This window comes from Mustela lutreola, chromosome 7, assembly GCF_030435805.1.
Source record: "Mustela lutreola isolate mMusLut2 chromosome 7, mMusLut2.pri, whole genome shotgun sequence".
NCBI classification, from domain to species: domain Eukaryota; kingdom Metazoa; phylum Chordata; class Mammalia; order Carnivora; family Mustelidae; genus Mustela; species Mustela lutreola.
Genome location: NC_081296.1, coordinates 136237027 through 136260631, shown reverse-complemented (window position 1 = coordinate 136260631; position 23605 = coordinate 136237027). Strand labels below are relative to the sequence as shown.

The 23605-nt window shown below is 48.6% G+C and overlaps 1 long non-coding RNA gene across 2 annotated transcripts; it reads right to left on the bottom strand.

The window, feature by feature from the left end:
- Positions 1–2569: 2569 nt before the first annotated feature.
- Positions 2570–23605, bottom strand: LOC131836837 (uncharacterized). 2 transcript variants are annotated; one of them, XR_009355808.1, is made up of 4 exons: positions 23447–23605; positions 6411–6723; positions 5401–5644; positions 2570–5287 (listed from the first exon to the last, which is right to left on the bottom strand). It is a non-coding gene; the product is annotated as an uncharacterized LOC131836837 (long non-coding RNA). The 2 variants fall into 2 exon arrangements; XR_009355809.1 differs by lacking the exon at positions 23447–23605 and adding an exon at positions 7185–7392 and having other exon boundaries at positions 6411–6717.

Below are 23605 nucleotides of genomic sequence, written 5' to 3'. Positions count from 1 at the left end.
TTCTTGTTGGTGGGTTTTTTTTTTTTTCTGTGTTAATATTGCACACGAAGACAACACAGTGGAGTCAATCATGCCCTTTCCACTCACACCCTCACTCGGGGTCCCCGATGCTCACCCAGCTCTGGGGAGCATGAACCACAGTACGTGGTGGTTCCGCACAATGACAGGGGACACCACATTCGGAATGTGGTGGTCCCTTCCATCCCCCTGGAACAGATAAGGTGTCTCTGGTTTTTTTCCATGCACGTGACTCTGCAGTCAGCATCCCTGCCCGCGCCTCTCGGTGCACATGTGAGGATAGCCCTCTAGCCATTGCTAGCTCGGGGTGGAGCGGGTGGGCAGAAGCGCACGCGCCCTCAGTTGGACAGACCCTGCTGCACTATGTGTGTGTTGGGGTGGGAGCGGCTTATAGTCTCCTGCACTCAGCTCGGCCGCACCGGTCCCCCTAGCACATATCCATCATGTGGCTGCCGGCCGGCTGGCAGCTTCCAGGAAATCAATTGCAAAGACAGGCAATTGTCATCAGCTTGAACACTGGAAGCCATCCAGAGAGTAGATTCAATTGTAGGAGAAAATCATACTGGGCTCAAGACCGCTTGTAATGGAGACCCCTTGGTGACCTTTCTGGAGAAGTTAAAAGAACACCGGCAGACACACTCCCATTCTTGATCATCTACCTCCAGTCCAACTGCTGGGAGCACAGCCCTCTGCCCTTGGAGAAGCTGCTCCTCTTTAGCAGCCATATGGGAAGGGGGAGGCCTGGTCCGGGGCGCAGGCTGTCCATGTGCAGACAAGGAGGCCCATGGGGCACCTGCTCCCCTGGAGGGTGGGCCCAGGTGACCATGAGGTTCCCAGCTGCTCAAGCTCACGGTACCCACCCCCTTCTGCTCACTGGAGAGGTGGTCTGGCCGCCAGGCAGCAGTCCTCTGGTGACTGCTCCCTCTCCACCTGTTCCCTGGGGCCAGGATCCTCTGGCTGAGTACAACCCTCTCTCCCCCACCTGCACAAACACAGGTGCAGGCACCGCTTACCTCGTTCTTATGATCCAGCTGGAGACCTTTGCCCTGCACCCCCAGGAGGAGGGGGCTCTCTTCCAGCACAGTGAGTACTGGAGAAGGAGGTGCGGTAGGGACTGGCCCAACATGTTCCTTAACTGTAAGGGTGCCCAGACCCTTTACCTGATTTCAAAGGAGCTGTGTTGATAAGCGCTCACCCTCTAACCCCCTGCTCCATTACTTCCTCTCTAGATCCCTGCTGCCACACAGAAAACTCAGCTATAGCCATGAACTTGGAGAAACACCCACTCATCTTCTATCACAGCTGTCTCCGCTCTCCAGGCCTGCTTACCCAGTAATGATGGAAATACCGCTGACTACCACTGACGGGGCTCACGGTTTAGGACACCAAGTGCTTTACATGTATTACCTGACGTCATTTTCACAAACTTGGCAAGGTGGGTGCCTCTATGATTTACAGGTGGGGAAATGGAGGCTCAGAGAGGTTAAGTTACTTGACCCAGGTCACACAGCTGGTTAGCTCCAATGCCAGGTTTGGAAACCAGGTCTTTGTCAGACTCCAGAGCCGGTGGGCTAAAGCGGTGGGCCACCTTGGCTCCCACTTACTTCACCTGCACCCTCCCCTTCCATGCAGCTCTGTCTTCTGTTCACTCCCCTCCCCTGGTGCTCTACTCTGCCAGGGGCTCAAGAGGTCAAGATCATCAGGGTTCTGTCGGGAAGGCAGGTCCTTATTCTGATCGTGTCCAACCTCCTCCAGCTGCCCAAGGACCAACGTCTAGTCCCAAGCCCCATGTAGGTGCCCAGGTCATTTTGCGGCTGAGGAAAGACAGGCAGAGTGATGGGGGCAAGTTCTAATCACCATTTAACACCCCAGAGCCAGTAATACCCATGGAGATAAAGTATACTGTATCTGCTGGCCTGAAAAGATGTCCTCGTATAATGTTCTATTGAAAAAAGACAACAAAACAAGGTTGTTTTTTTTCTATTTTAAATTTTTCTTTCTTTCTTTTTTTTAGTTATCTCTTTGTCTAACCTGGAGTTCGTACTCACAACCCCAAGGTTAGGAGTTCCACCAACTAAGCCAGCCAGGTGCCCCAAGATAGCAGGTTTTTTTTTTTTTTTTTTTTTTAAAGATTTTATTTATTTATTTGACAGAGAGAAATTACAAGTACACTGAGAGGCAGGCAGAGAGAGAGAGAAGGAAGCAGGCTCCCCGCTGAGCAGAGAGCCCGATGCGGGACTCGATCCCAGGACCCTGAGATCATGACCTGAGCCGAAGGCAGCGGCTTAACCCACTGAGCCACCCAGGCGCCCCAAGATAGCAGGTTTAAAAGCAATGTACAGGGCGCCTGGGTGGCTCAGTGGTTAAGCCGCTGCCTTCGGCTCAGGTCATGATCTCAGGGTCCTGGGATCGAGTCCCGCATCGGGCTCTCTGCTCAGCAGGGAGCCTGCTTCCTCCTCTCTCTCTCTGTCTGCCTCTCTGCCTACTTGTGATTTCTCTCTGTCAAATAAATAAAATCTTTAAAAAAAAAATAAAAAAAATAAAAGCAATGTACAGTAAGAAAACATTTTATTGATGAAACAAAAGTATTGTCTATGTATCTAAGCATAGAAAAGGGATATTTGCCAAGATGTTAACAGATGACTTTTGTTGTCTTCTCTTGGCTTATCTGTGCTTTCTAATTTTTTTTTCAATGAATGTAGATTATTTACATGATTTTAAAAAGCAATAAAAATAAACCAATCCCAGGCTGAGTTTCTCTCTCCCAGTCCCTGTCCCTACCTCCAACAGCTCTCCAGAAAACCCCACACTTCCTAGTCCTGGGCATTCCCTTCCCTCCTATTCTCTCTGCCTCTGAGTAGGGGTGGGGGTGGTCCTACCCACACCAGGTCCACCACGGGAGGGGTGCAGATGCTGACCTCCTCCGTCCAAATACACAGTGGCTAGACACTAACCCAAATGCACAGTGGCCGGAGGCCCACTTCCTTCTCTCCTGCTACCATTTCACAGAGGAGGAAATGCTCTGCTTTTTACTGCATTGTTTGCTTCTCAGGTGCAGGAGCTGAGAGGCAGGCCCTCCAGGTGCTGTGGATTAGAGCCCCAGGGCAAACGGCTCCTCTGCCGAGAGGTGATTCTGCCAAAATGAAGAGGGAGGGGAAAGAAATCACAGCACTCCTGATCATCATCATCATCATCGGAAAAGAAAGAGCAGTGCCTTGGGATGGGCTAGGCTGGTCCCTTCTAGAAGGCTCCGAGGAAGCGAGAAAGAAATGAGAACGGAGCTTCCTGAGCATCTGCTGTGTACACGCCGTGGCCCCTCCACAGACAGGCTCTGGCCCCTGAGAACGGCCTTCCCTTTGTGCAAATCAGGCACCTGGGCCAGAATTCTTGCCTCTCTGGTGCTTCACTTCCAGTCAGAGTAGGCTCTGGACAATGACTCTGGGTGGAGACATTTGTGTTGGCTGGGAGACTCTTCATGCCAGAGTTAGACACTGCCTGGGCTCCCCAAGAACTAGAAAGACCCCTCTGCTCAGGAGCAGGGGCTAGGAGCAAGCATTTTTCTGAGGACCTGGCTTTGTGAGCCCCTTCTAGTCTAAGGACGAATTGCTAATTCCATTGTTCCTGCCATTCAACAAGCAGAAATCAGAAGGCAGCCTCGGGGGCCTGCAGAGCTGGCCTGGGGCTCAAGGGAAAGGAGCAGAGGCCCTCCAGTGGTCCCCTGAACCCCTGTCTTCAAATCACATTCCCTGGGGTGGCCATCCTAGAGACCCAGAAACCAGGTTCCTGTCCCCACCAGCCTCTTACACACGCTGGACAGATGTGCGGTTAGCACACCTCATTGGGACACAGGAGACCCTGGTCCTCTTCTAGCTCCACACCTAGCCACCTGGGTTCCCCAGGCCAAGTCACTCTTGGCCACCACCACCCCTCCCCCGCTTCTACTCACACTGCGTTGCCATTTAAAGAACTGTTTCAAAGGGTGTTGCTGAAGATTGCTAAACCCCTGAATGGGGGTCTGCTATTGAGTTCCAGGCCCTGAGCGGATGGGTTTGGCTGCAGGTAGTCGAAGAGTGATTGTTAGCGACATCCTGTGGACATACTGGGTAACTGCACTCACCTGGATGGAAGCCATGGGGTGACATCCAGCTTTCCTCATTATGTGGAGAGGAGCTGATTGCAATTAATCACACTCATCACCTTACACAGGGAGCTGTCTTAGAGCTGGAACATAATCCCTCCCAAAAACAGAAAACAGCCTTCCAGCCACAAATTTCCATCAGCCTCCAACTTTACATCTGTTTCATTTTAATTTGTCCCTTCTCAAATACTGACCTGATAGAAGAGTCTGGTGGCCGTGGAGGGACAGTGCTGTCAATAATAATATTCAGACAAGAAAAGTGCCGTGGGCTGTTTACTCTTCCCATGAATTCCATGTATTATCTAATCTTCCTGACAACCCAAGGGGGCATGGGCTCTTATCCCCATCTTTCAGATGAAGAGTCAGCAGCTAGGAGCACTGTGGACCCTGGAACTTCGCACTCTTCCTGCCTTTGCAGGATCTCAGTGCTGAAGGCTCCTCCCCCTAGTGTCCCCAGGCTCCCTCCTTCTCGGGCCTCTGCAGAGGAGGGCCGTCTTTTTTGCCCATAGCTGCCTAGTCAGCAGAGGGATGGCCATCATGGCGGCTGGCCGTGAACAAGTCTGTTCACACCTACAGCCCCAGCCCCTAACACGGTGTCCAGCACACGGAAGGTGTTCATCCATAAAGGAATGACTGGGACACCTATCCACAAATGGTGGAGGAGCCCACAGCATGAAACATCCCTGAAGAGAATGGTTCTGGGGCCCCTGACAGTTCCAAGTGATGTAGGAGGTTTCCACGGTGCCACCCTTCCTGTTTCCGGTTATCCCAAGGCCCCAGTACAATAGACATCAGTCTTAGTTATCTGTTGCTGCCTAATGGATTACTTCAGTTGTTGGTAGCTTAAAATAATAATAAGCATTAGTCCTCTCACAGTTTCTGGGAGCCAGGAATGGGGGAATGGCTTCCCTGGGTGTTCTGGCTCTGTGCCTTTTAGGGGGCAATACCCAAATATCAGCTGGGTTTGCAGCCATCTGAAGGCCCGCCTGAGGCTGTGGGATCTGCTTCTGAGGCTACTCACTCATAGTGTGGCAAGATGGCGTGGGCTGTTGACCAGGTCCTTGGCTCCTTGCCATGTGGGCCTCTCCATAGGTCTGCCTGAGGATCCTCATGTCATGGCGGCCTGCTTGCCTTAGGACAAGGGATGTGAGAGAGAGCAGGGTAGAGAGCACAGTGTCTCCTATGACTGTATTAGCCTCTTAGGGTTTCTGTGACAAAGGTGGTTTAACACAACAGATACCTACTCTCTCACATTCTGGAAGCTGGAAGTGTGAGATCAGGGTATCGGCAGGAAGCACGATCCAAGACGAGAAGTGAGGAGTCCAGATCCTAGTTCTAGCTCTCCCACCAAAGGACCTAGGGGAGAATCCTTTCTGGTGTCTTCCAGCTTTCCCGGATGTTCCTTGGCTTGTGGTCACATGACTCCAAACTCTGCCTCTGTCTTCACAGGGCCTTCTCCTTGTGTCTGTCTGCTCTCTGTCTCTCTTCCTAAAAGGACACCAGTCATTGGATTTAGGGCCTGTCCTAACCCATCGTGCCCTTGATTATAGCTACGAAGACTCTTCCTAACTAAGGTCCCATTCATAGGCACTGGGAGTTAAAGCTCCAACATGTTTTTAGGGGACACACTGAAACCCACACAATGATGTAGCTCGGAAGTCAGATACCATCATGTTTGTGATAGCAAGTGGTTGGTTACAAGGGTCAGCCCTTTTCAGGGTGGGAGGAACCCACGCAAGGATGAGAAAAATCAGGAGGTGAGGACAGCTGGGGGCCTTCTTGGAGGCCCTAGAACCGCATCAGAGAGCAGACGGAGCACAGACTGAGCATGAGACACACCCCAGGGGAAACAGTGGAGAGCCAGATCACAGCACTTGGGTCCCTCAGCCCATCAAGGATCGATCTGAAAAGGGCCAGAGCATAGAGAACAGCCCAGGTAGGAAATGGAAACCTAAGAGTAAAGTGTCCTGTGAGTTCTACCCTCAATAAGGTGGGCGCCCTACTACCTTCATCGCCAGCCTCAAGGCGGGGGCTTCCATGAAACCATCCAGAGCCCCAGGCCCCGTCAGGCCTGTGAGAAGAGGATGCGTTTTGCTGGGATTGGGGCAGGGGCCTGTGAGTGCTTCCCAGGGAGGAGATGCAGGCTGTGGGAGAGAGGCCCGGCGTGGGGTCATTTTAAGCCCTCTGAAAGCGTCCAGGGATCTTAACAGGAAGAAGCTGGAAGGGGCTGAAGACGGCGTCACGAGTGGCTTACCCGGAAAGGAAATGAAGATGGGACCCTCAGGACAGAGCCTCGAAGATGGGAGTCTCTGAAGAACCTGGGAGAGCGGGAGGTGGCCCAGGAGACAGTTTTCACCATCTGCTGGGCCCAGAGAGCGGGCAAATCTGTGGTGACGTAAGAATTGCCCTTTTCAGGGTGCCTGGGTGGCTCAGTCGGTTGACAGTCTGCCTTCAGCTCAGGTCGTGATTCCAGGGTCCTGGGATGGAGTCCCGTGTTGGAATCCCTGCTCAGCAGGGAGCCTGCTTCTCCCTCTGCCGGCAGCTCCCCCTGCTTGTGCTGTCTCTCTCTCTGCCAAATGAATAAATAAAATCTCAAAAAAAAAAAAAAAAAAGCCCTTTTCCCCTGTTCTCATACATCTTCCCTTTCCCCGTCACCCCTTTAGTCCCTCCCACTCAGACCTTGAAAGCAAACAGCAAGGAAGGGGAGGTGGTCAGGTGAGAAAAAAGGTCAGTGAGAAAAAGACGGACGCTGGCCACGGGCCTCTCCCTACAGGCCAGCTGCCCCGGACTACAGAGCTCAGAGCAAGAAGAAGATTTCTTTTCTCTGACGGGAGACCAGTGTCATTTCTATGTCTGGATGTTTCCCCCCACCCAAGATTTTATTTTTAAGTAATCTCTACACCCAATGTGGGACTCGAACTCAGAACCCAGAGACAGAGTCACAGGCTCCCCCCACCCAGCAGGGCAAGCATTCCTGTGACCGGATGCTTTTCATCTCTAGATGGGTCGTGGGGTTTTGTGACATAACGTGACCTTACCTGAGCCTGAACAGAAAAGGCGTGTCTCCCTGCCCGAGCTGCGCCCGGGGACAGTGAGCGGCAAAAATTGAGGGGCGTTTTGATTACACCCCACATTCAAGCGGTTGGCTTCTCTGAACTTGAACTTTCTCAAGGAAACTTAGGTCTTCCGTTCCCCACCCACTACCTCCAAGGACAGAGCCTGGACCCACAGGGAGGTTCCTGAAGAAAATTTCATCTCAGCATTTGTCCAGAATTGAACAATGTTTACTACTTCTTTCCTTCCTATCTGTCTGGAAGTGACACCAAGAACAACAACAACGACCAAAAAAAAAAAAAAAGGGGACTCCTTGTCCCCAGCAAAACACCCACACCCTCTGAATTCTTCACCCTGTCTTGGCCTGACTTCACCCCTGGAGGGGGAGGCGAGGCCCGAGGTCTGCAGGCTGCAGGGCCTGGAGGCAAGGTTCCTGGGAGGATACAGCTCCACCTGGAAACAAAAGCTGTTTTTCGAAAGCTGTGTGCAGTCAACTAAGTGGGGAAGGAGTCTGGGCAAAGCCAGATTGAACACCAGGGGGGACATTCTGCTAAAAAAAAAAAAAAAAAATCTAAATTTCCTAGGGTTGTTGGAGCTGTGATCTGATCAGTGCTTTAAGGGTCTTATTTGTTAGTATTGGGGAAAAAAAATCATCAAGTTGCCTCTGAGTCCCCCTCTCTTTGTCCTTGATGCAAGTTTGGGCAGCTCGGTCCCTTTTTAGGAGGCAGGCTGATAAGGAAGGGGGGCCCTTGGAGAGAAGGCACCAGGACCAGAGTCTTGGGTCTTGGGAGCGTTGGTCTGCCGCTCAGACACCCACCAAGAAGCTCTTAGAAAGGACCCAGCTGAGCTGAGGGCTGGAATGCAAGTGGGGATGGGAGCCTGGGAAGCAAAGGCATTCCACAGTCAGAGCTTCTAGAAAAGCCCGCCTCCCCCAGCACAGAGGATGCAAGGAGTAGAGAGACCCCTGGTTCTCTGGATTTCAGTAAAAAAACATTTATTGTGCTAAGGATAACAGTGATATTTCAGACCTAAACAGGCCTCGTTTTTCCATCTTTTGGAGAGAGGGCTCCAACACTTTTAAAAGATGCTAGGCCTGGGGTGCCTGGGTGGCTCAGTGGGTTAAAGCCTCTGCCTTCGGCTCAGGTCATGATCTCAGGGTCCTGGGATCGAGCCCCACATGGGGCTCTCTGCTCGGCAGGGAGCCTGCTTCCTCCCCTCTCTCCGTCTGCCTGCCTCCTGCCTACTTGTGATCTCTTGGCCAAATAAATAAATAAATCTTTAAAAAAATAAAAATAAAAGATGCAAGGCCTTAAATAAAATCTCTTTGTCACAGGCCACCCATTTCCCTCTCCCGGGTGCCAAGAAGCATTCATAACCCCCACCAGGCAATGGTTGATCTCTTGGATCAGTTTCCCAAAGAGCTTAGTCATGACCGAGTTGCTGTCTCTCTGCCTGGAGCTGATGAGCCCTGGAGGGTCTCAGGGTGAGGCCTTCCCTGGTGAGAACACAGCTGTTTCAAGGAGCTCAGTTTCCCAAGTGTGTTTGGACTGGGGATTAACTCGAGTGTTTGAACTCTGCGTGGGGTTAGCCGGGCTTCTCAACCTCACCACTGACGACATTTTGGGCTGGAAGATTCTTTGTTGTGGGGGCTGCCCTGTGCTTTGTAGGATGTTTAGGATGTGGCCTCCACCCACAAGATGCCAGGAGCTTCTCCTCCCTCCCCTTCCCCCTGACTGTGACAATCAAAACTGTCTCTAGACATTGCCAAATGTTCCTGGGGGACAAAGCCTTTCCTGGCTGAGAACCACTGGCTAGAAGCAGTGCCCATTCAGCAATTAGACAGCTATGGAGATCTAGGGCAGAGCTAGGCTACACAGATCCCAAGAGAATTTTCCTCACTCTACCCCAAGTGTTTGTGGTCCTTGTATCAAGGCTATCTTGGTTGCACTAAGTGACAGAAAATTCAACTCTATATGACTTCAAGGAGGGGGGGAGGTGGATGTCATCTCTCATAACTGAGAAGACCAGTGACTTGGCATAGAGCTGCATCAGGCCTAGTTTGATCCAGGAATTCAAACAACAGTACCAGGACTTGGTTTTATCTTTTTTATTTTTTTTAGTATTTTATTTGTTTATTTGACAGAGGGAGAGAGATCACAAGAAGGCAGAGAGGCAGGCAGAGAGAGAGGGGGAATCAGGCTCCCCACTGAGCAGACAGCCTGATGAGGAGCTCCATCCCAGGACTCTGAGATCATGACCTGAGCCAAAGGCAGAGGCTTAACCCACTCAGCCACCCAGGCATCCCTTGCTTTAATCTTTATCTCTTGACTTTGCTTTTCCTCACATTCTGTTCGCATAGGGGCAAGATGGCTGCTGGGGCTCTAGTCCTGTATGTTCCCAGTTTGAGACTTGTGGAGGAAAAAATGCCAAGTACTTTTCTTTATGCATTCTCAGCAAAAGTTTCATTGCACTTCATTGCTCTGATTGGGTCAAGGTCCACCACCAAGCAATACACTGGGGAATGGAATCACCCAATTAGCCAGGCTGTAGTCACATGCCTGCCTCTGGGTCTAGGAGGAGAGTCAACTCTGTGTATAGGACATCGAAGATGGAAAAGTGGGGGTTCCCAGTAGGAGAATCAGGGTACAACTCCTGGAGGAGAGGAGAAAGGATTCTGGATGGCAAAAAACAACAGAGAGGTACCAGTTTTCATACTGAAAAGAAGCTCATTGTTGTGAAATACAGCAAGGTGAAGGTTGTATAAGGAGAACTTTGCTGAATCGCAGTATAAATCTTGTGTCACGACTGCCGGAATCAACCTCCAGGTGACAGACAAAAGCTTTGTCCCATGTCTCTTACATGACAAAGTGGCAGCTGATATGGTTCACTCAAATGGGTTCCTAAAATGGAGACTACTAGAGTTTCACCAAGATTCTTCCTCCCCTTCCTCCAGAGTAACAGCTATAGTCAGGCCCTGGCTGCCCAGCCAGGGATAGGACTCTTTTGCAGCTAGGTGTGACTACGTGACTAAGTTTGCACTCTATGAATAGAAGGACAACCAGATCTATGCTTTAAGAGGATGGGCCTGCCTTGTGACACTGTTTCCCCTTCCCTTGAACAGAACATGAACTTGCCTGAGACCTGGCTCTGACCATGAAGTGAGAAGCATGCCCTAGAGGATGACAGAGGAAGGTGCAAGGAAGCTGGATCCCTGAATGACCCCATGGAGCAGAGCCTCTTTCCAGCCTGGAATCAGTACCTTCAGTGAGATAACCATTTCTGTTTTTTTTTTTTTTTTTCCTAAGCCACTAACTTATTGCATTTCATCTATTTTACAATCAGATTTTCTTCATATTCTAATATTTCTGAAATTCACTTTGTCGTTGGCCATACACCACTTTAAGCCAGGCCCCAGGAAAATAGGTCATGGGGCTCCATTCTATATAACGAAGTAACTTAGAATCAGCACATTACAAAATGGGGAAGTCCCAACGCACTATAGTGATTTATCACTGAAGATTTAGAATAATGGGTAGAGAAGACCCGCTTAGGTGTTTATTATCCAATCAATGCACATGAGGTTCCTTGTGGCTGGACACCACCTCTTTGTGTTAAGACCCAGAAACCATCTCTTCATAATTCAGTCTCAGCCACAATGAGAAAACAATAGCAACATGTCACCCCATTGACTAAACACTGAGCACCTAATCATATCTTTTAAGAGCACTTGTGCCGATGATCTGTTTCAGCCTTGACCTGCCTTTGTCACAGACTGTTGATTGCTTGATGCTCACTGAGGCTTCCTCTCTGTTATGGATATCCTATATTATGTAGAAGTGATGTTCTGTGTTCGTTTGATAGAGATTCTGTGTATTTCCAGCCCCAGACATCCTCACTGGCCAAAGGCTAATGTTGAAAGAGGGATATTAAACAAGTAACAGTGGAAACAGAACATTTGGTTTTGAACTTAAAATATACTTAGACCATAAAAGTCAATTTCTACAATCAGTTTCTCTCAACATTTGAAGAAGATGTAAAGTGTATTGCTGACTTGTCTTCCAGACTTTGGGCAGGGCCCATTGCCAAGGAGTCTCATTTTCCAAGGCCATGGTGTCAAGTGCCTACAGACACCAACCCTCACACCAGTCCTAGAGAACACCGTGCATGTGCACGCACATATTGTAGGGTAGCATCCTCACCCCGCTCACCACCCTGCCCCCCCGAGTGCCCTGGGTACTTCTAGTCAGAGGCCTTTAGGTTCATATCTTCCAGAGGGGAGAACCAATGGCTTGGACATCAGGGAAGAAGAGGATGAGAAAACCCTAGGAGGGGAAGAGTGTGACGGAGGAGAGCTACAGTATGGCTAGCTGGCAGAACATGGGAGGTGATGCCTCCTGCCCCTCATGGGGCCAAGAGCTTCACCTTGGAGGCTGCTGAGAGCCCATTAGACAGGGGACAGCAAGGTAGCCATGAACGGGTGAGCAATAGGCCACAAGATGGGCAAGATAAATATTAGACTGAAACAGGAAAAGGGACAAGGTTCTAAGTGGCAAATGGCAGCAAGTCAACAGAGCCTTTATATCAAAATCAATTTAAGGCCAATCTTTTTTCTTTTAAGATTTTAATTTATATATTTGAGAGAGAGAGAGAGAGAGGAAACACAGAAGAAGGAGAAGCAGACTCATCACTGAGCAGGGAGGCTGATGTGGGGTTCGATCCCAGGACCCTGAGAACATGACCCGAGCTGAAAGCAGCTGCTTAAATGACTGAGCCACCCAAGCACCCCTATTTAAGGCCAATCTTTAAGAAAGCAAGCAAGCAAGAAAGAAAGAACGAAAGTAAGAAAGAAAGTAAGAAAGCAAGCTAGCCAATCCATCTGCTACTGTAACTCTAATCATCATCCAATACAGAGAGCGTCAAAACTCCCCCACTTAGATGGATCCGTCCCAAAGTTTGGGAGGTGGGTGAGGGATGCCTAGACTGAGAGCAGTCTTTGCTGCTGGGGTTGGGACTTTGGCGGAGGCCATTCACACTACAAAACACTGTTAATGCCAAAGTCATGACCATTTAGTGACACCCACTGGACTTTCCAAGGATATGACACAATATAGCATGCCTTTTGTTGTCATAATATATTTTTGTGCCAATGGTGAGTGGGTCGTAGGCAGGAGCTCTGCTTTTCCTGGTTTCAGAAGTACTGTTGTTTGTCACTCCCTGCATATGAAGGATCCTTCTGGTAAGATCAAGAAAGTGCCAGCATCAAACTTGAAGAAAGTGTCCACGGCTTGGAAAAGAGCCCAGGCATCATAGTGAAACACTCTTTCAAGATCTGCTGCATCACCAGTGCTCTTGGTAAGAAGAACAATGTTGTTGGGGAAAACTCAGCAATGATGCTGAGATGAGCAGTAGCTCAGAGGAGCTGGCCTCCAGCAGCAAAGGGGATTTGACTGATGTTAGATGTCAGGGAGCCCACTCACGTTCCTCTAGCCACTGGTTCTAGCACTGGTCTCATCAGACTGAATATTCCACCGCAACTCAGGACAAGGTCATACATCTGGATGGGTTCTGACAGTTCCAGGCCTCAGAGTTGTGCTGGAGGCACAGGTGGTACGATGTGTGGGTGCAGAATCACACCCAGGAAAGACTCCGCCAGCCTCCCAAAGCCACACCCATGGGACTGAGCTGCTGTGATTTCTTCCTGCTTTCCCTCAGGAGAATAAAAGATACTTTACTGTTCGCAAAGCATTCTTATTTCTATTTATTCTATCCCCTTCCATTCTCACAACCCTGAGAAGGAGGGCAGACATTGTCATCACTCCATTTTATAAATGAGAAATAGCAGTTTGGAGAGGTAAAGGGACTTTCTCAGGGGACTCTGGCTTATAAGTGACAGGGCCTGGATTCAGATGAGATCTTCAGTGCCATACCCTGGGCTCTGTCCACTGCAGAGTGAGCTCTACTTTTAGGGCAATCCCATTTCTTTCTTTCTTTTCTTTTCTTTTTTTAAAAAATATTTTATTTATTTATTTGACAGAGATCACAAGCAGGCAGAGAGGTAGGTGGGGGTGGCGTTGGGGGAAGTGGGCTTCCTGCTGAGCAGAGAGTCCAATGCAGGGCTCCATCCCAGGACACTGGGATCATGACCTGAGCCGAAGGCAGAGGCTTTAACCCACTGAGCCACCCAGGTGCCCGGGGGGTGAGTAGTCTTGACCTCATTTTCAAGTCACACAAGAAACCAACACTCCTGAGTTTCATGAATTATGGGATCGAGTATCCAGAACACCACCAACAGTCCCCACCCCAGGTATTAGTATCTGTTTGCATCAGTTGACACAGTTCTGTTATTTTTTATTGAAGTAGGAAGGTTTCGAGATTTATTTGTTTGGTTTTGTGGGAGTTCCTTTGTTTGGGTGAAGAGCTCCCAGTGGAGAAACAGAAAGGAAGGAACGAATGAGCCCTCAACTCCCATCTTGGCCAGAGAGACTCATCTGCAGCCTCAGTGAGGGATGAGGTTGGATGAAAGGGAGTAATCGTGTAAGACTTTGAGCAACTGAAGATGCAAACAGTTTTGCTCTGGAACCCAGGTGGCAAAGTACAGCCAGTCTGCAAGAAGTTCATTTGTGCCCCACGGCTCCATCCTGCTCTCTACTTCGGGCAAGTTAGTGACTTAGGGTGGCCCCAGGAGAGACTGCTGTGCTCAGCACAACAGGAGTGACATTATTTTTTTTTTTTTAAGTTTATTTCTTTGAGAGAGAGCGCGAGAGAGAGCGCGCGTGCGCACACAAGCAGGGGGAGGGGAATGGGAGAGGGAGGGAAAGTCAAGCAGGCTCTGACTCCCACTGAGTGACAAGCTCGATAAGGCGCTCGATCTCACCACCCTGGGATCATGACCCACAGGTCATGATCTGAGGTCTAAATCAAGGTGCCCCCAGGAGTCACCATGATAAGAACACCGTTCTCACAGAGGCCCCACAAGCTGATGAGGTACCCCTTTTTAAGGGGGTGTGATGGGTAGACCACCAATGGGGGGGTTGCCATGGGAAAGCATCATGGATCTGCTGGCAGATCTGTTCAGATCACTGAGGAAGAGTTGGGTGGCAGGGAGGGAACCAGAAGAAAGTTCGACAGGTGTTCAAGAAGACTCAGAACTAATGAAATTTAAGTCTGGATGTCAATATAACAACCCACAGGCTGGCGAAGTCTGATATCAGGGTGCTGTGAGACACTGGACTTTATTCTTCTATAGTCATTCAGCTTCAAATATTCTGTCTTTAGTGAAGACGCCATGATACATACTTACGTACATACTCTTCCAAGGGCCGTTATCTGGGGCAAAGCCCCCGGTAGCCAATTGCCCTATCTCCTCCCACCTTTCCAGGCAGAGCCCTCGTAGGTAGATACTACTCAGAAACTCTTCCTGGGGTCGTGGACAGAGAAGTCTAGCTGCAGGATTTTGGGGTGGAAGGAAATCCTTTTATTCTATGTTAAGGTAGAGCCCCACATAGGATGTGCTAGAGGCTTCTGAGTGACTAGGTTATTGGGCAAAGATTTCTGCTACTTCGCCTGACATGGGAATGAGAGGGAATACAGGGTAAACTACTGGGGAAAGGGTTTAGAGGAGAGCAATGAAGGATTTCCCAACACTGAAGGGAAACAGACACTCCATCGTAGCCCCCCTTAAATAAGTAAATAAAAGAGAGAGACCCCCCACCTTATCTGCCAACCCCCCAGGTCTAGTTTAATGGCTCTCTGCACATCTTTTCCTGAACTTACCCCCCAACCCCCCATCTGAATTCACTGCTCCTCTGTCTGTGTTCCCAGCCCTCATTACAGCACTTCACAAAACCAATCTGTGACCTGCTCAGGGGTAGAAACTACATGTTATTCTTTACTGTGTCCCTGACCATTAGGAGACATATAGCTCATAGTCAACGTTAGTTGGTTGGTTGGTTGGTTTGACCGGAAGTGGAAAGCTGAGGTTAGTACTCAGTCGTGTGATAGGTATTCCCACTTCTGGAGCTCTGTCTGTGGAACACGCAGGAGGAGCTAGGGAGAAGGTGTAAGGGTAGAATATAGAAGCATAAGGCAGGGGTGCCTGGATGGCTTAGTGGGTTAAGCCTCTGCCTTCAGCTTGGGTTGTGGTCTCGGGGTCCTGGGATCGACCCCTGTGTTGGGCTCTCTGCTCACTGGCAAGCCTGCTTTCCCCTCTCTCTCTGCCTGCCTCTCTGCCTACTTGTGATCTCTGTCGGTCAAATAAATAAGTAAATAAATCTAAAAAAAAAAAGAAGCATAAGGCAAACATTGATACAGTATCTGCTTTGTCCAGTGCTCTCATCCCCTCTGCCCCCTTTCTTCTGCCTGACATTGGGTCAGAAAGCAATGGCCAGGCGCTCCATGTGGACACAAGATGTCTGAACGATTTCTTGAGAAATCGCTGGCAAAGGATCTGAGGGCACGAGATGGTGGAGGCAATGAGCGTGAAGCAGGTCCTGCCCTGGGATCCGGGGAGGGTGAAGCAAACCGAAGCGTGCTAACAGAAGGTGGGAGGCAGAACTCTGGTGCCACGCTACAGCTGTCCTCAAGAGCTTTCTCTTTTCTCTATGGATTCCAGCTATAGGCCACTCAGGGGGGTTCTTAATGAGTGTGCACAGGATTCGTGAGGAAGGTGGGAAACCAGTCCACCAAACACATCAACTGCAGGGCGAGGAGCTAGTCGAACCCCAGGCTCTGCCTAGCAACTGTCTCCCCAGCGGGAAAGAACTCCCCTCAAGGGATCAGAAGACCCCCTAATGCAAGATCTGGAACATTCTGAAGTCCCTCCTTAAATGGAGGGAGGTGGATGACATTACTGCAAAGTAGACAAAGGAAGGCAAGGAGCCTCTTTTCAACTGGAAGGTGCAGAATAGAGGTAGGGAAGCTGTGAACACCTTGGCAGCAATTATGCAGAAAGCGTGCAGTATAGACGTGGGGCGGCATCACCCCACCCCACAACACTGGCAGTGTCACTCTCCAACAAGAGCTGTGTAAGAGCTGCTAATTACTGAAATTCCAGTAAGAGCTATGCCTTAGAAGTGATTCTGAACTGATTGCAGCTTTTTGAACTGATCGTGGCTACAAGCTATAAAGGAAGGAATTCAAATAAAAGTGAAAAGTCCTTTGATCAAACACAAAGGAACTCTTCCAAATAAAAATGCCTTTATTTTCCCTACACATGAGAGCTGTCTGTTTCACACGTGTAAACAAATGATTTATACACATCTACTAAACACAGAAGTTCCCTGAGACAGGGACCATACTTGTTCTTCCTCCTAACTCTTTATTGTATCTAGTACACAACCCAGCGCACAGAAGATGCTTACTGAATTGAATTTAATTGAAGCAATTGCTGTATTAATGATTTGATTAGAGATTTGTCTTTTTTTTTTTTTTTTTTTTTTTTAGTAATGGGCTACTCTGAAAGGAATACTACAGTGAAGCAACACAAAAGGCCATTCTAATAGCTTTAAATCCAGGAAAACATACCTATTTTTCTAGAGCCCCCAATACAGTCATTCTGGAAAGCCAACCACCCTACATTCCACCACAGAGACCGTGTTGATTGCACTGAGTTGCTAGGCAACCACTGGGTAATTCCCTGTGTAATAGAGATGAACCTGTCATCTGCTTTCTTGGCTGTATGTGACATGAGGAGACAACAGGTAAAGGACAGCCAGGAACCCCTGCACCTGGATGACACAATTCTTCCTGAAATTGATGACACAAGAAAATCCCCACACTCTGTCAGAAAGTGCCAGGGGGAGAATTTGTTAAACTATTAGCACAAGACATTCTGGTGAATTTTCTTGGCTTTACCCTGTGGGTCAATGCTGTGGGTTATCCTGTTATCCCCTTCCAGAAAGCAGGAGACCAAAAGCCCAGTAGTTCTGTGTGGGGATGGCTGTCAATTCCGGAAAGAGCTCCGGAGCAGCCGGTCCCTTGACTCCAGCTGGGATGAGACTTTTACCAGATAAAAGCAGCCTTTTAAGTCTTAAAAGGGACGCTAACCATCTCAAAGAAACCCTAGTTCTGGGGGCATAAATTGCACTTTTTTATACCTGAAGAAAACGCTCTTAGTAATTTCTTTGTCTGGACGGCACTTCCCAGACCTTTTAGGCAAATGAGTTGCCTTGGAAAGACTCCACTCCACTGTAGGTATTGACAGCACTGTCTTTGAAATAGGCTGAAAACCTGACAAAGCACTAGAGAGTGAATAAGGAATATCTCAGAGCTTCTCTAACATTAGGAAAAATGGAAATCAAATTTAAATGTTCCTTCCAATTTGGAAGGCTACTTTCTTGTAGGAAGTTTTAAAGGGACCACCTTCCAGATTAAAAAAAAAGAATATTTACCCACTCTTTACTCCCACAAATATATTTGAAACATCTTCAGAAAATCTCCTGTTTGAGACAGAATTTTGAGTTTTTGGACTCTGGGATCAGGCCATCAGTTAGAGAGAGAGCAGATTGAGAATTGAGATGAAATCAACCAGGTAGTTTTGAGAACAGTTGGGTAAGGCTTTAGCCCAACATCTGGTGCCTATTTATCCAACCTCTGGTGATGCTGACTTAAACTAGCCCAGCCAGCCAATTGTGCGGAGCGAAGCCTGTCAAAAGGACCAGCTCTGCCTAGCTGGTGCTGGAAAGAGGAGTGCTGGTGTGTGACGTTCTGGGCTTGTCTCTGTCTGCAAAGTAGAGCCACTCACTATATCGTTCATGGAATTCCAAACGAAGTCAGCCATTCCAATAGAGCCCGATCAAATGTTAGGGAGGGGGATTTAAGAGCCTCGCTGAGCAAATGCCCAGAACAGGAGAGACCTCCAATGACTGGTATGGTAGAAACAACAGACACTCTGGAATTTCCTCGCCAGAATTACTAAGTGTGCAGCGGAACCTGTCAGCAATGACCTTCACTCCGCCTTTCCACAAGCCCCAGTGACACATGCTGTTGGGTGCCAGAGGCTTGGAGGTGGGACGGAGCAGAGGGTGTCAGGGAACTTACAAAAGAAAACCTCTACGGTCTGGTCTTGCACCAGTGGCCACCTAAGTGACTCCCAACCCTGGCTGGTGCAGGTTTCCTTTTCTAGAGTCTTGTGAGTGCACTCTTAAATTTTCAGGAAGCAGGAGGTCCCACTGCCGACAACTTGGTTGAATACTTACTATATGCTGTTTTTTGCTTTGTGGGAGAAAGGCATTAGATGTAATTCCTGCCCTAAAGGGGCTTAGACTCCTATAGGGAAGGCAGATAGGTACCGAAGATATTACCATGCAAACCAGTCTAGATCAAGTCACCAGAGATGGCGCAAGTATTGCATCTGGGGAATAATTAATGTCTGCGCAGAGGCTGCCCCTGATCTTGGGCTTTGTAGCTAGCTTCATTACGGAAGTGTCAGGTTCCACGGAAGAGCCCCAGCCCCCTCTGGCTTTCTGCTGCCTCAGTCTGTGTGTCCAGCCTTTTGGCAGCCCTGTGCTGAGGAACACAGCTGGGACCCAAGGGCTATTTACAGAAGAGAGGGGAACCCATAAGGCAAGATATGAGATGTGGCCCAGGAGAACCTATGAGTTAAAAATCAAAGGGTTCCACACAAAAGGGAAATTGAACAGCTTTCTGGGCCATTGAGTGAAAAAGAAATTGTGAGTGTATGTCAAAAACTTCATATTCAAGGTACATGAGCGGCCGAGTGGTTAAGCAGCTGCTTTCGGCTCGGGTCATGATCTCAGGGTCCTGCGATCGAGCCCCGGCATTGGGCTCCCTGCTCCAGAGAGAGCCTTCTTCTCCTTTTCTCTCTCTGCCTGCCGCTCTGCCTACTTGTGCTATCTCTGTGTCAAATAAAATAAAATCTTAAAAAACAAACAACCAAATCTCATATTCAGTGGGGGGGCGAGGACACTTTAAAAATAGTTCCACTATAGGGGCGCCTGGGTGGCTCACTTGGTTAAGCCTCTGCCTTCAGCTAGGGTCCTGATCCCAGAGTCCTGGAATTGAACCCCAAGGCTGGTTCCCTGCTCAGTGTGGAGTCTGCTTCTGCCCCTCCCCCTGCTCCTTCTCTCTCTCTCTCCCTCTCTTTCTCTCTCTCTCTCACTTTCTCGTGCCCGCTTGCATGTACTTACTCTCAAATAAATAAACAAGTAATCTTAAAAAAATTTTTTTTCCACTATAAAGATTCTAGGTAGATCTAACAGGTAAAAGGCAGCTGCTGAGTGGTTTGGAAAGGTAAGTGGTTTGAAACCACCATTGCCTCCCACCCGCACCCCACACCAAACATCTCTACCCCGGGCAGAGTGGATAACCAGATGGAGGTGCTGTCTGCAAAGTCTGCCTGTGTGGTGTGCAGACTCTGTTCCTGGCTGTACCTAGTGCCTTCTGGCTCCCCGCTGGCCTCCCCCTTAGCACAGCAGGAAAGGGTGTGGTGGTACTGCTTCCACCGGAACATGGAGGCAATCTAGCAGATGGCTGGAAGCAAGGATTGTGGAATTCAAATCCTGGCTCGGCTCCTTACTACCAGGGACGCTGGCAAATACCATGGCATCTTTACCTTAGTTTACTCCTTCATAAAATGAGAATAGTGGTACCACACCCATCTCATGGGACTCTGCGAGGATTAAATTAGTAAATCTAGGCAAAACACAGACAGTGTCTGGTAAATAGTAAACACTCTGTGTTAGTGGTCATGGGAAAAAAATTGTTTTGGGTTCTAGAGTATTTGCATGTCAAACAACTTATAGGGATTTCAGGTACAGGCAAGAAGATGGTGAGCCTCCACTGCCCCTGAAACCAAACCCGGGCCTGTATGTTAACATCCTGATGGTAATCTAAATGTTATCCTTTGTTGGCTCTTCCAGATAGCGCCTAAGACTGTGAGCCCCAAACCAAGCTGGCTGATGGGGGCCTGGTCACCCAACTGCTAAGAAAAAAAGGAGCATACATCCCACTTTCACCCACTTCTGCCGAGAGCCTGGGATCCGTAGATCCCTCTGCCCACCACAGGCTGGGGCCCTGTCCTCTTCTCTCGCACTCCCGGCTCTGGGACTGCAGAGCACACAGATGCCTACCTTCCCAGCACAGCCTCTTAAACCACTATGAAGAGGTCAGTGCTAATAATGCTAGATTCAGACTAGAGGATAACTATTTTACAGATGGCCGGACTAAGGTTTGGAAAAATAAAATGGATGGTTCTCAAAAGCTAGTCCAAGAATTGATGCCAGTCCTTAGGGTGATGTTTTCACGGGTCTTCAGCAACAATGGAAAAATAAGAATCATGTAATGAATTTTTCATGGAGGAGAAATTATTTTTCCAATCATGAGATGATGGCCTCTCCTCCTTCCTGTGTCTATGTGGGGGGAAGATGTTAAAATGCCCTTCTTTTAGAAAATGGTATTGATAGGAGCAGGGATTTGAAATCGGATCTTTTGAATACTTTCACTGCTATTATGCTATTCTGAATTACTTTAAAATAGTTCTAAATGAACTTTAATTTTAAATTCAACTTTAAATATTAAAATAAGTATTAAGCGACTATTTACAAGTATTTTATATACTATATCGTATGCTTGAAAATTTCTTCAAATGAAACTCAGCACAACGTTGACCCTTCATGGCATCCTTTAGGCAGCATGAAAATGCAAATCCTCACGTGGACGGGAAAGTTAACAACTTAATGAAATAGGCTGGGTGGAAGGGCTGCTCCTGGCCCCAGACTGTGGCATTCCATGACAGGAGAAAGAAAAAGAAGCCAATTTACAGCCTTGAGTGTAGCATTTAAGGGAGCAGGCCTCCCCCTGCTGGTAGTGGCGGCAGCAAAATGAGTCTTGAACCACAGCTGGTACTGAGGACTAGAACTTAAAAGGATTCTATAGCAATTTTGCTTGGAAACCCACTTTACTGTGTGACAGTAAAGATTAAAGAAGCCACGGCTCCAGGAAACTATCAACCAAGACGCTGACTTACAAACCCTGGCAAACTAACAAGGCCAGGAAGAAAAATTTTTATATTGGTTTGGCTATAGAAAAATATTATTTTTTTAAAAAGTTGTCCATTTTCATGAATTTCTTATATTGTATCATTAGTGATATAGAACCATACTCAATAAAAATCACACCTATCAGTAAACTGGTCCGATTCTTTTGATTCCATTAACAAACTTGCCTTTGAAATTTATTGATGGGGCACCTGGGTAGCTCCGTGGGTTAAGCCTCTGCCTTCCGCTCAGGTCATGATCCCAGGGTTCTGGGATGGAGCCCCACATTAGGCTCTCTGCTCCCCAGAGAACCTGCTTCCTCCTCTTTCTCTGCCTGCCTCTCTGCCTACTTGTGATCTCTGTCAAATAAATAAATAAAATCTTTAAAAAAAAAGTTATTGATACACCATGGATGCTCATCAGATAGGTAAAATCAAGTAAGTCTGGTTTCCTTGCACCTTTGGAGGACTAAAATAATCCTCATGCTTTGGCTTATTTCATTTATTCTCTTTTGTCTGGTATGCATTATACCTTCGTCTACTTCCATTACATGCAACTATATTCAACTCACTTCCAGTAAATCCAACTTTTATCTGTCCTTCTTAAAGCTTTACCTTCTGCTCTCTTCCTTCTCCCACAACAAAAAACAACTGAAGGCTATTTTTTTCTTCCTCGATTTTATTAATTAGCTTCTATTCAGAATCCTCCAGCATTTACCATATTTTCATATAGTTTATTAGAACATGTCTTTCCCCTATCAGATTCTAAGGTATCTGAAGACAAAGACTATTTTCTTCTGCCCCCCAAAGAAGCAATATGGTTAACGGTTAAAATCTTGTACTTAGGGGCGCCTGGGTGGCTCAGTGGCTTAAGCGGCTGCCTTCGGCTCAGGACCCTGGGATCGAGTCCTGCATTGGGCTCTCTGCTCAGCGGGAGCCTGCTTCCTCCTCTCTCTCTGCCTGCCTCTCTACCTACTTGTGATCTCTCTCTGTCAAATAAATAATTAAAAAAAAAAAAAAGATCTTGGACTTAGTAGTTTGTGTCATCAGTGTTCTCATCTATCAGCTACAAAGACACTAGGACCAACCTCATAAATTTGCGGAAGCACAGTTAAGAGAATGCATGTAAAGCTGCCTGGCTCTTAATTACTGGATAATTGTTAACTATTGTTTTCACTCCCACCATCCCCTCAACAAAAGCTTTACAGGCTGTAGGCATTCAATTATTATTTGTTGGTGGGGCTTATGCTAATAAATATATTCATATGCAGCAAAGCATTAGCATTATCTGTGTCTAGAGGGCTAAAGTGCTTAACCATGACCTAACAGCTTTTTTTTTTTTTTTTGGATTACGGACACCGGACGATTTCCCCGTCCCGCGATCTAGATCAGCTCGATCGGATACAACTCTGTGTATTCTGGCAATGTGCTATAATCTTGCACTGCCCAGTCAGCTACACGTGGTCATTGAGCGTTTACAATGTGGCTAGTGCAAATGAGAAACTGAGATTTCGTATTTTAATTAGTTCAAAACCTCCTAGTGATTAGTGGCTACCGGACTGGACAGGGCAGCTCTAGAACTTGCCTCCACCCGTCACCTGACTTCACCTGACTTGTTTTTCCAATTAGTAACCCTCACTGATCCGATGCAAGAGAATTAATCCCGAGCCCTTTTCCTTTAGCTATTACAAGTGTGTTCACTGTCACACTTCACCAAAAGCTGGCAGGCGAGGCAGTATCCATATAAAACCCAGCAGCTCGGCCAGTGGCACGGGACAAAGGGAGCCATACATCAAAGAACGTGAAACCATCCCAGAGAAATACTGATGGCATCCCTGCGTCACGGAGGACTGTCTCCAGAGGCAGCGGGGAACGCCAGCCAACCGCCGCGACAGGCGTGGCAAAAACGTGAGCCAAGCGCGGGGCGCTGAGGAACGCCCCTGCCAAGCCCAGACTGCGGCGAGGGTGCGCGCCTGCCCTCCCACGCCGGACGCCACCGCCTCGGCCTCACGTGCACGTCAGCAGGCCTGTCCCGGTCCCCAATCCTAAGGGTGCCCCTGCTTCCACACCGAGAGAGCCACTCCTGGCCAACCGCCACCCTCTCCCGCAGGAGAATCACGCCTCCCGCTCTGTCTGCTAGAAGCCCGCCCACCCGTGGCTCCTCAAAACCCCGCCTCGAAGCCGTGCCCCCGCGGCTCTAAGTTCAAGGTCCCCTGTACAAAATGGCGGCGAACCCTGGGAACCAACCATAGAGACGCCCGCCTTCCACCGGAGAGAGCTCAGGCCTCTTAGGGATGTCCGCGATTCCCTGGGAGGCGTGCCCGCCTCGCTTTCCGGTTGGGGGGGCCCTTCTAGGAGAACCTCGACAGTCTCCATGGTGCCGGGTCCTCCGAGTCGAGTCA